General features: G+C 38.2%; 1 pseudogene; it reads right to left on the bottom strand.

Annotated features, from left to right (window-relative positions):
* LOC116256603 (polygalacturonase inhibitor 1-like) overlaps positions 1 to 11737 on the bottom strand; it is a 35199-nt pseudogene extending 23462 nt beyond the window's left edge.
* Positions 11738 to 13256: the final 1519 nt, after the last annotated feature.

The following is a 13256-nucleotide window of genomic DNA, read 5'->3' as shown; positions in this document are numbered from 1 at the left end:
GATGATGAGGACACAAAGACAAAGTGTCTAATGATATAGAATATCTCTAATCAAACTGAGGGTGTCTAGGCTGTGGTAGGAATGTGCAGGTATATGGATGTGAATTAAAATGCAGAAAAGTAGGATGGTTTTTCCAGCTAGGATTATAAATATGAGAACATGGGCCAAACGACAGACTAGAGAGACTCTGAGTAGTCCGAGTCTTGCTCAGAAACATACTCAGGATACTAAGACAACAAGTGGCACTTAGCAAAAGAATGCGCTTTGCTAGTGCACAAAGCACACATCATCTGCTAATGGACAAAGGGAACTCTATGTAGCCCCATGATCACAAGAAGATGCTCGATGAAGAGAATTTTATACAAGGGCATCTAGCAAATGCCATGCCTCTTTCTCGCTATTCAACATGAAGGCCCCACCACTAGACCTTGATAAAGTTATGGACTATAATCTAAAAGACCTTGATAAAGTTATGGACTATATGCCAGTTGGGTACAAAGTGATGTGGACACTTCCAAAGCATGTTCTTTATGTGTTCCCATGCTTGATGGAAATGTTCACCATTTGTCTTTGTAATAGCAGGTCTAAACTGATTGGTTTTGTATGTAGGAAAGTACTTAGATAAAAATCCTAGCAACAATGCATAAAATTAATGGTTTTTACATTAAAACCCCTTTTATAAATGTCAATTTGTTGTGAGATAGTTGAAAACATGCACCAATAATGAATTGCCGAACTCAACTATAGTAGTGAGCACGAGTGACTCCATTGAAGAACAAGGTTTCAAAATTTGATTTTCAACTAAGAATTCAACTTTATTAATTGACTGAATAAATGTTCATATACAAATAATCACCAATATCACACAAGGAATAATCAACCGATCAAAGAAAGTAAATCCTAGACTACAAATGATTAAAATCCTAAAACTACTGTTGGGGACTCCACTCTAGTATTTAACTTATGATTTTTGCTATATTTGAAACACTGATCATGGGTAAAGCCATGAACCTGATCAGCGCTTTGATGAAGAGATGAGGAAGACATGAACTCTATGATCTGTGGCTTCAAGAGAAAGTTTTCTAATGTCATACCTTGCTGCACCAGCCCTTGAAGACGAAAACCTTGTCCCGGAAAGCTGAAGAAAATAGATGGGTGAAATGTGGTCTTGAGTGCAAGAATCCCCCATCACACCAAGGGTTGAGAGGGGGCATGAATCCCCATGGCACTGAGAATCTTCTCATTTCTTGATGCAAATTTGCAAAAACCCATCAAAGCAAGTAGTGAAAAGCACAATAATATGAAGTTGGAGAGATGATAAAGATTGAACAATCTTACCTAGCTGCAAGGATCTTCAACTGCACCGAAGGGTTGAACCTCAACTACCTGAGAATCCCCATTGTAGCGGCTTGGAGGTGAAGAAGATGGAGCCTTTGAAGGCATGGAACCATGGATAGGGTGTATCTCTATATGAGAATGAAAATTTGGAATTGAATTCCTCTTATTTTAAAACACCTCATAAAATTCACAAAATTGCTCAAAATCCTACAAAAAGGCTTGATCCATGATTTGATTTGTTTTGGATTTGTATTTGGATCTGGATCCATCTCTACAGTAAATCTACAACACCAAAAACATGATAATTTCTCCAATTTAACCCCAAAGTGTATACAATTCAAGGCCTCAACTCTTAGCATTAAAACAACGCAAAACATAATATTTAAGCATTAATTTCATGGATGAATGCATGAAAAATCTAATAAAATATGGTACATTTTATACATCATCAAATTTCACAATGCTTATGCCTTTGCCCTTGGAGCATTGCTCTGACTGCCCAAGCAAAATACTTACCTCGGTTATATGTCTAACTATCGGGGTCATGTGGCTTCGAGAAATCCTAAGCAGCCTGAACCTCCTCAGCTACAAGCTTAGGAAACTAGGATGCTAAAGGACAATTGGGAGCAGGGTGTGCTGGACTAGCATAGATAGAACACACCTAACTAGATTTATATGGAGAAACAACTAGGAATTGATCTAATTTTCGTGACAAGTGGTATAGCTTTGAGTTAGTCAAATCTGCTGGATTCACCTCTAATATGCCTCCCTTCTCTAAAGCTCCAAGTGTGCTCTTCTTAACAGATACAACATACACTAAGAATCACAAGGCAACAAATTTTCTGCGAAAATATCAAAGACCTGCCAAGCCACCTCCTCATTTTTTAACATGAAGGTGCCCCACATGACGAATCTATCATCTGTCTAAATTTATTAGGCAACTCTTCATGAAAACTTTTAACAATTGCCATCTAAGGTGCTGATGATGAGGATATCTTCAAAGTGCTTCCTTCATTATTTCCCATGTTTTATGAAATTGTTTGCCATCCAATGTAGAGAATTTAGTGAAGACCTTCTTGTACTGATCTGTTTTTCTATTGGGAAAGTACTTACTTAAAAACTCTTGTAACTGCTCCCACATCTCGTTGCGCCCTAGATCTAATGAGTGCAGCCAATATTTTGCCTTATCCTTAAATAAACAATTAAGGAACTAAGATCATCCTAAGAGCTTTCTTTCCAAAATTGCTTCATCTATTTGTAGAACGTATCTTGAGGAAATCATCGAGATGCTGATCTGGGTCCCCGTAAGACAAGCCATAAAAGAATGGTAGCATTTGGATCAAGTAAGGCTTGATCTCAAAGGTGGGTGCTTGGATCTAGGGTCTCCTAATTCCTGGGCCTTGGTTATACTGGGTGGGCATGAAGTTTCAGCAGTCAGATTTGGGGTTGGGCCTATGTAGGGGTCTCAACTCCATTAATATTCCATCGTTCTCAACATCTCCTCCATTTTGTCTTAGCTCTCAAGATCCTTTTCAGCTCTGGTTGAAACGGGTGAAAGATGTTCTAATGATCACGAACCTTGCATACACTAGGTTAGACCTAGTGTATGTCCCACAATTGATATATGGGTCACCAACGACCCACAAATCAACAAAAACAAACAACGTTAGCAGGCTATCCTACTAACCATGTATGCAAAATAAAAGTGACAATGTTGTCTAAATCCACGTGCATTGGTTAGCATTTTCTATCTCTTGGTTTTGGAATTCCTAAAATCCAGTCATCAAGCAGGTTTAAAACATTATCAAAACAATGAAGATAAAGAACTCTAAACTTACATAAAAATATGACATGCAAACTAAACACCACAATGTAAATTAAGGAAGATGAAGCTCATGAAGATCAATTTTGAATGAAAAATGCAAATTCTTGGAATTTGGTTCAGAAATTTGAAATTTCAGAACTCTGTTTCTGTTAGCTAGAAGCAAGGATGGATTCAAAATTTCTTATCAATGCAAACACAGCTTCAAAAATTCTGACATTTTTAGGGATTGTTTTAGATATAATTGTAAAACTCCAGAACAATATTTTTAAATGAATTTTCAAAACAGGCTAAATTCTGCTGAAAAATAGAGTTCAGTAGGTTGAAAATTTGATCTTTTCTGACTTAATTCACATGCAACTAAAATGCAATAAAACTCATGATGAATATGCAAACTAATCTCCAGTAAGCTGAAAATAAAAAACAATCTGATAGACTCAACTGAAATCACACTTTATTAACTAGCATGTTGTCAATAAATAATAACAATATAAAAAAGTACACTAAAAACACACCAAACAGAAACCATCTTTTTTTGTGTTTTTTAGGCCTGACCTGCCTAATTGCTCCTTCCATGAACATAATCACAATAGATATAATTCAATTAAATAAATGTGAAGCAAGAAAAATAATAAGTGAACACCTGCATGTAACCAACTTTCTAACATAAAAAATAAAAACATTAATGAATTTAGATTTTAAGTATATAAGTCTACATGCCACACACCATTTCGCAGAAACAACTTCATTTTATTGATGTGATTTAGGAGTGAAAAACATTTCTAAAATAGATTTTATGGTTATGAACCTTTGAGAACACACACCAATAAAAAAAAATTCCTTCGCCTCAAATACAGTTTGCAGGAGTCAACCCACAGGGAATGGAGAGATTGAATAAACATGTATACTTACTAATGTAACTTCATTAATCACAAATAAGTGTTCAACATTAAATATTTCTGTCATCCACAATGAACAGCCAATTCAATATACATTAAATGAAATAAAGCAACAAGAGATTCCTAAGCTAAGTTCGAGCCCGAGTTTTAATAATATACCTCAATATATGCCTCAAGAGTACCAAACCCAATTTATTTTACTGATTGATGCTCCGATGAAAGAGATGAGGAAGACATAAACTCTATGATTCGAGGCTCCAAGAAAAGGTTCTCCAATGCAACACCTTGCTGCACAGGGCCCTTGAAATGCAAACCTTGTCCCAAGAAGAGGAAGGAAATCAAAGGGCCAAACATGGCCTTGGCTGCAAGAATCCCCGGTCACATGAAGGGTTGAGAGGCCACAAAAATCTCCATGGACCTGAGAATCTTCCCATTCCTGAATGCAAACATCTAACAAGCAAAGTAAGTATTGAAAAGCACAAGAATACAATGATGGAGAGATGAGGAAGATAGAAAAACATTTCTCGGCCACAAGAATCCTCAGCTGCATCGGGGGATTGAACAACGATTACGTGAGAATCACCATTGTAGTGGCTTAGATGTGAAGAAGATGGAGGATTCTAGAGCATGGAACCAAGGATATGTAGGGTTTTACCATGGATAATCATCTCTATAAGAGAAGGAAAATGCGGAATTGAATTCCTCATATTCTAAACTGCCACATAAAATTCATAGAAATTGTTCAAAACCCAGCTACAAAAAAGCTATATATACTTATATATTACATAGGGCATCATTTTGACCTATAATAAAACTAAAAAATTTTCAGCGGAGGTGTGTGAGGATCTGGCTTCAACTATGGGTCCATGATTTGTTTTGTTTTGGCTTTTGGATTTGGATCTAGATTCGTTTATGCAGTGAATTCACTCTAAAACACCAAAATCATGATATTTTTTCCATTTACCCCTGAAATTACATCAAAACTTAACATTAAAACAATGCAAAAACATGATATTGAAACATTAATTTTTTATGGATGAATGCATGAAAATATAATAAAAGATGGTGCCTCATATGCATCATCAATGCACATGAGCAAGAGCGGAGCTATGTTTCTCTTTGGCATAGTCTCTACATCCTCTCTTATAGCTCAAATAATTGTGCAAGTAATTAGCTTTGTGATAGAACTTTTCCCGAAATTTGAATAAGTAGTTGTCCATTGTTGGAACGCTTCCTCTTCAATAGTGCATAATATGCACTGGCATCCTCAAAAGCCATGGTGTCTATTAGCCAAATTCCACAATTACTTGCTAACTTCCTGTCCAATACACCAGAGAAAGGCTTCTTTAATAGCATACTGGATTTCATGTGCCACGAAATTCTTAAAGTGCAGTCTCCTTATTGTAAAAGGAGAAAAATTGATAAAGAGAAGCTATAGAAGCAATAATGAATATCTATGGAGTTAAGTGAAGATTGCCTAAATCATGTATGATCAAGACAACTATACTTCACTTCATGTGTCCTCATTAATACTAGAAACTAGTCTACGAGCTTAAATATGATTAAGGTGAAATGAAGATTACACTAGCTATTACAGACTAAATGACGATGTTCAGTCTCTTGTCAAAATTTGATCATATTGTGACAATTTGAATGCTTCAAATTTTACAAATCCACACGTTGATCGAGTTGATTTACACTGACATAAGATTTTATGAATCAATTTTAAAAAATGATAGCATTGAATTTCCAATCTTTTGAAGTTGCATTTGTGAATCCAAATATGTTCATCTTGAGAGTGTACCTCAAGGCTTGATTTGATGCCCTCAGAATCAAAATTAGGAAAAGAAGTAAAAAACTTCATTAATATAAAGTGCAAATCAGAAGCATTTTTGGTTACACATCGCATGATCTTGCCTCCTCAAGCACAGTATCCTTGTGTAACAGCTTTGCTTGCACATGGTGCTCGATCCTCATGTAGACTTTAGTTCTCTTACATGCCACATTCATTTCATGAACAAGCCCACAATTGAGATCACGAGAGCTGGTAACAGATTTTAGCATTTAGTGGAGAGCGGCGGTCCACAGAGGCATCAGTTGTGCATATACGAGGAACTATCTAAAAACATCACCACGTTCCTACCTTGGGGGATTCGCCCACAGAGCCTATTGTAGCTCACGTCAAACTACTGCAGATGGAGTAGTTCTGCAAGTTCCATGGGAATGCTTTCGTGTATCATGTTGTGTGAGAGATCCAAGTTCCACAAGTCGGATGGGAAGACGACACCAGTCAGGTTGAAATGGAAGAGATTGTGGGAGAGGATTATGGTCTTCAATGACTTAGATCTGTTATTGAAGAGGTGAGATGGATCACTGTTGAGAGGAAAGGATATCTTCACCAACGTCTACCAAAATTATAGCAAATTGTTGAAGGCAATCTTGCCTTATCTAGAATTTCCTTATCTAGATTTCCTTGTTCATTTTTCTTGCCCTGTTATGGATGAGTCATCCAATCTGGAAATTAGCTGTTAACGTGTTTATCTTTACAGGATGGAACCTTACCTTGTATCTTTATATAAGGCTTGTGTATTTGATGAAAGTAATACAATAGTTAGTGAGAGTTTCTTCTCTCGTCGATGTAGGCCAGTGGCCAAACCACGTTAAATTTTCGTCTTCCTTTCTTCTTAATATTCCAACATGGTATCAGAGAGCCAAGTTTGTTCTTTCTTCATCCTGGCTGTCATAGGCATTTCTCCATGGCCTAGATGATGAAGAAAATCGTGGTTCAGGAACACTCAAATCCTGGCTACATAATCACCTCCGTTTTGCTAAATTGCTCAAATTACTTGGCTTGGTCCAAGTTTGCTATGTTCCAGCTCAGTGGCAAATCGAAGCTGGACTATGTCAACGATGATCTTCCCAAGCTCAGCGAGAACGACTCATCCTACAAGGAATGGAGATCCAATAATCATCTTGTCATGCTTGGCTCCTCAATTCCATGGAGCCCAAGATTGCCCAAGGATTCTATTTTGCTAAAACTATGTCTCAAATGTGGAAGAAATCCAAGGATCCATATGGCGAAAAAAACCAACTCCACCTGTCCCAAAGCATCTGCAACACAAAAAAGGAAAATCAATCTCTTAGCGAGCATTTGGGGGAACTATGGGGAAAATGGGACGAGTTGGACTATCTTATGGCCATGTCTGAAAGATTGAGCTCAAAAGAAAAGATCCGTGAATAGCAAAAAAATTTTGAGCTTCTGGCCAGTCTCGGACCTAAGTATGAATCTACAAGGAAGCAGATTCTTATGTCTCCTACCCCTTTACCCATATCTACGGTATGCTCCCTTCTCTTAAGTGATGAATCTAGAAAACTTGTGATGAATTCCTCCTCTAGAACTAGTGAAGCAGGACAAACCGAAAGGACTGCCTTCATCACAAACAACTTCAGTACTCAAGATCTTAAAGGCAGAACCAGACCCAAATGATTTTGCACTTACTGCAAAAAGGATGGTCACACTTGTGACCATTGCTGGGATATTTATGGGAGACCTAATGATAGGAAGAGGGATGACAAACCTAAGGATGCTATGGTAAGTGCCAAAGTCGCCACAACAAATGAAAAATCAAACATGCTGGATCTCCCTATAATTATAGGAAAAATCAATGAACTGCTTCAAAGTGTCAAAGGAACTCAATCTGCTGTTGTTGCCTCAACCAAGTTAAACTCTACAGCAGAAAACAAAGGTATGCGCATCCCTAACCAGTGGATTGTTGATTCAGGGGCCAGCGAACATATGACCATGAATAGCTCTGTTGTACATGATATTACTCCTCCACAAAAGTACACTACTGTTACTATAGCCAATGGGTCGCACATAAATGTTGAAGGTATTGGAAATTTACGGTCCTTTGGTTCCTCCTACACTTCCAAGGTCCTATTATACATGCCTGATCTGTCTTCTAATTTACTATTTGTCTCCAAAATCACTAGGGACCTGAATTGTGAAGTTATTTTTTCACCCTCTAATGTTATACTTCAGGACCTAGTGAGGAAGAAGAAGATTGGTGAAGGTCACATGGACCGTGGTCTTTGCATTTTAGAAGATAAAGTGCAAGCTCTCTCGGCAAAGGTGCAAGACGATAGTTCAGTGTGGCACCAACGTCTCGGACATATTTCAAGTAGACCTTTAAAAATTTTATTTCCTAGTATGCAATTTGATTCCAACCTTTGTGGGATATGCAAACTGGCAAAAATGACAAGATTACATTTTTCTCACTCTGAAAGCAAGTCTAATATTCCTTTTGAGCTGATTCACTTTGATGTGTGGGCCCTGCCCTGCGCCTATGGATTCTTATTCCAATTTCAAGTATTATGTGTTATCCATTGATGATTTTTTCCATTTCACTTGGATTTATTTATTAAAGTCCAAAGATGAGGTGTTTTCCAAGTTCAAGGAATTCTACATGTTGGTTGAAGCCTAGTATGGAGCATATGTTAAAGCTTTTCGGTCTGACAATGGGACAGAATTTAAAAATCACCAATTTGATATCTTTGAGAAGGAACATGGTATTATTCATCAGTATTCCTGTGTTAAAACGCCCCAGAAAAATGGTGTCTTCAAATGAAAAAATAGACACACTCTAGAGGTAACAAGATCTCTCTTGTTTCAAATGAATTTACCCAAGTGTTTTTGGAGTGATGCTGTACTTGCGGCATGTTATATCATAAATCACTCTCCCTCAAAAGGGCCACATGGTAGGGCACCTCTTGAAGTGTTAGTGCAAAGAAAATTAAACATATCTCACATGTGTGTTTTTGGGTGCACAGTATAAAGTCCTAAAGCTACTAAATGTGTTTTTCTAGGTTCATCATCCTCAAAAAAGGGGTACAAGTGCTATGATGTTAAGAATAGTCGTCTGTTCATTTCTCGTGATGTGTTGTTTCATGAACAAACTCCCTTCTTTCACCCTATTGATTATGTTGGGCAGGGGTTGGAAGCCCCACACAACCTTGCATAGACGACTACAAGGAGTTTGATGTTGTGATTTCTACTCGTCATTTGGCTGATCAGTAGCTTCAACCTATTGAACACCTTGAGGAAAACATCTCACAACCTGAACTAAGTCAAGTTCAAGAAGTAGAAGATCTGAAAGAACAACGCAACGCCCCAAGTATCTTGATGACTATGTAATGTTTGCTGCCGGTGAGTACCCTATGAATAAGGAACTTCATTACCAACATCTTTCCAAGAGACATGCTGCGTTCTTAAGCTCTATCGCTGGCCACCATGACCCCAGCTCTTATCAATAAGCAAAACAGTAATCTATTTGGATTGAAGCGATGAATGAAGAACTGAATGCTCTATTGAAAAATCACGCTTGGGATATTACAATTTTATCTGAGAACAAGAGGGTTGTTGGATGTAAGTGGATATACAAACTAAATATAACAGTGACAGTTCCATAGAGAGACACAAGGCAAGGCTAGTCACTAAGGATACACATAGACTCAAGGGCTAGACTATGAGGAAACTTTCGCACCAGTAGCGAAAATGAATACCATACGAATCTTACTTTCCATGGCGTGTAATTTTGGCTGGCCATTATTTCAGCTCGACGTAAAAAATGTCTTCCTACAAGGCGATCTGAATGAGGAAGTGTTCATGCAACTCCCTCCAGGTCATCCTCAAGAAAATAACCCACGGTTGGTCTATCAACTAAGAAAATCTATCTATGGGCTGAAACAGTCACCCAGAGCATGGCATCAAAAATTGAGTGAAGCTCTTGAAATGAAACATTTTTCCTGCTGCCATACAGACAATTCTGTTTTCATCAGGAGAACTGGAGAAAATGTGGTAATTGTTCTCATATGCATTGACAATATCATCATCTCTGGAAATGATCTAGATATCATGCTCAAGACGAAAAAATTTCTCCACAAAGCCTTTTAGTTCAAAGATTTGGGAAGACTCAAATACTTCTTGGGCATAGAAATCTCTAGATCAAAGAAAGGTATTTACCTGTCTCAATGCAAGTATATCCTCGATCGGTTTAAGAAGACTGGAAAACTCGAGTCCGAGACTATTGACACTCTTATAGATCCTTACTACAAGCTAGAGGATCCTGAAAGCAAAGTCATTGAGGATATAAGTAGGTATCAAAGATTGGTCGGAAAACTTATTTATCTTACAGTGACCAGACCCGATATCTCTTTTGCTGTAAGTTTGATCAGTCAACATATGCATGCTCTGAAACCTGGACACGTTAAAATGGTGGATCGATTTTTGAGATATCTAAAGAAAACTGCCGGTCAAGGATTGTGGTATAAAATAAATGGAAACATTGACATGAAGGGCTATTCTGATGCAGACTCGGCAGGAGGAGTGGATAGAAAATCCATCACAGGCTATTGTGTATTTCTTGGAGGCAATTTAGTTTCACAAAAAAGTAAGAAATAAAACACTGTTTCAAGGTCAAGTGCAGAAGCTGAATACTGATCTATGGCCACTGCTGCCAGCAAACTCATTTGGGTAAAGTATTTCATTCAAGAGCTTGGCTTCAAGGTTGATTATCCTATTCCTATGCTTTGTGACAATCAGGCTGCTATCGACATTGCTGCAAATTCGGTATTTCATGAACGAACAAAGCATTTGGAAATCGATTGCCATTATGTAAGGGAAAAAGTGCAAAAGAAAGATATATGTACCCCCTATGTCAAGAGCTGCAATCAATTGGCTGATGGCCTTACCAAGGGACTCATGATTAAGCATTTTAATGAAATCAAAATCAAGTGGGGCTGCTGGAATCTTTACATCCCACTTGAGGGGGAGTGTTGAAAGGAAAGGATATCTTCACCAACGTCTACCAAAATTATAGCAAGTTGTTGAAGGCGATCTTGCTTTATCTAGATTTTCCTTATGTAGGTTTCCTTGTTCGTTTTTCTTGCCATGTTATGGATGAGTCATCCAATCTGGAAATTAGCTGTTAACATGTTTATCTTTACACAATGGAACCTTACCATGTATCTTTATATAAGGCTTGTGTATTTGATGAAAGTAATACAATAGTGAGTGAGAGTTTCTTCTCTGGTGGATGTAGGCCAATGGCCGAACCACGTTAAATTTCGGTAATATTCCAACAATCACCCACTAGCTTACTCCTGTCCAGATTGATTACGTATAAATCGACATGGGTAAGAGACTTGGGTATGGCACCGGCAAGGCTATTGTGGGAGAGGATCAACTGCTTCAGGCTGGCTAAGTGGCCAAAAGACTCCGGTATGGGTCCAGTCAGCTTGTTGCGGTCCAGATGCAGCCATACGAGCTTCAGAAGATAGCCAAGGGTTGGGGGAATGGAGCCACTGAGCTGGTTGAAGGATAGGTCCAAGGAATACAGGTTGCTCAGTCGATTCAACCAAGTTGGTACTGGCCCGGACACATTAGTCCAGGAGATGACTAAGTTGCGAGCTTGGTGAGGTTTGTGATGGATGGTGGTATTGATCCATGAAGGTTTGGCATCTTATGGAGGATGAGAGAGACTAAGTTGGTGAGCTTGCCGATGGCTGCCGGGATCTCACCATTGAAATCATCAGTGGTAAGGATGAAGCTATTCACACTGCTGGTGTTTGGATTACACCTGATCACGCTCGTTAGGTGGCAGAAATGATCAACACCGGTCAAGGTTCAATTGAGGTCCGCGAAGATCTCACCTACTGCTTCTGCGTCCTTGGGATGGCATTGAAACCTGTAAGCAGAAGTAAGGCCAAGGGAGAGGGAGATGGGAGTAAGAGGAAGACGAAAAGGCGAGGCATTTGCAAGATCTCTCGTTGAAGATTGTCTAGTTCGTGGATGGGAACACGACACTTCCCTTTTATATTCTCTCTCTCTCTCTCGTTCGATCGATCGAAAGATATTTCTCAGTGGAAGCCCACTGACTTGCATTATGTTTTTGAGCAGTCAATTCCATTTGGTTTTGGAACTTACGGCATGCCGGAATAGTATCTCTGTGTGCTCTCCCTCTCTCACCGCACATATTTGTACTCGTGAGAGGACTACAGCTGTTGAGATTTGTTTTGTTTGTGCTTTATTTTGCTTTTGAGCATTGACTTCCAACATATTCATGGTTTTCCTTTTCAGAGGGACGACAAAAATGGCTGGTGAGGAATCTCAACCATTGGTCAGTACTGTTCATCAACTGCCCATTTCATTATTTTAGTAAATGCCAATACCCGTGGAACTATCTTAAGCTTAGCCATTTACCTCTAAGATTGTCTTACATACACAAATTAAATGGAATGATCATCTTACATCCACGTGTCTCGAGTAAAAAAATGATCAATCTATTATTAAAAGAAAAACATGATTTAAAATCTTACCTGAATCAGGAAAACAATGTTGAATCCATTACTTTGTACAAATCAATCAAGTGAAATCATTGTCCTTCAGTCCAGAGTACAGGGGAATGCAGACAGCAACCATTCTGTTCTTTCCAAGTAAGCTCCCATCTCATTTTATTTCCAAACAGGTATATACGAGAGAGAGAGAGAGAGAGATGTCAACATTCTTTCTGACAGTCAATTCAGTGGGGAAATTCAGCAAGGTGGATGCTTTCATTAGCACTCCATCTGGTCTTTACCCACAAACACTGCTCATGTGGGTCATCCTTACAATCCTCGATCTTCTTGTTCCCCTGAAAGTTTCAAGGATTAGGTCCCACTAACATTATCAAAAACAGAATTTTCATTATTTAAATTGAAAGACAAAATGATTAGATGAATTCGCTGAATTCAATCGGAAAAAAAAAATTCATCTACTAATTAATCAGATTTATTGGAACTATATAGTGATATATATATTCAAATAAAAATTAGATCACAAACTCAAGAAAACCTTAAGCATTTCAAAAGTAATAAAAAGTAAAACACAAGTATTTCAAATTCAATAGACAAAAAAAAAACGAAACAAAAGTTTAAAAGTTCAAAAAACTAGTGGAAGCCATGTAACAATTTATGAAATTTTCACCAATGGATGGATTTGGTCGATACATAAGAGTTAATTAATCAGTCGATTCAACTTAAAAGCCAGCCAATTTATAAAGAACACAACAACAAAATGTACTATTAGCGATGGCTAAGAGGTCCAGCCATACGCAACGATGTTACTGGCAACGCCCTCCACCCTAGTGAGTAGCTTAGGC

Source organism: Nymphaea colorata, chromosome 6 (assembly GCF_008831285.2).
Source record: "Nymphaea colorata isolate Beijing-Zhang1983 chromosome 6, ASM883128v2, whole genome shotgun sequence".
Lineage (NCBI taxonomy): Eukaryota > Viridiplantae > Streptophyta > Magnoliopsida > Nymphaeales > Nymphaeaceae > Nymphaea > Nymphaea colorata.
Note: the sequence above shows the minus strand (reverse complement) of the source record. Positions and strands in the feature narration are given on the sequence as shown.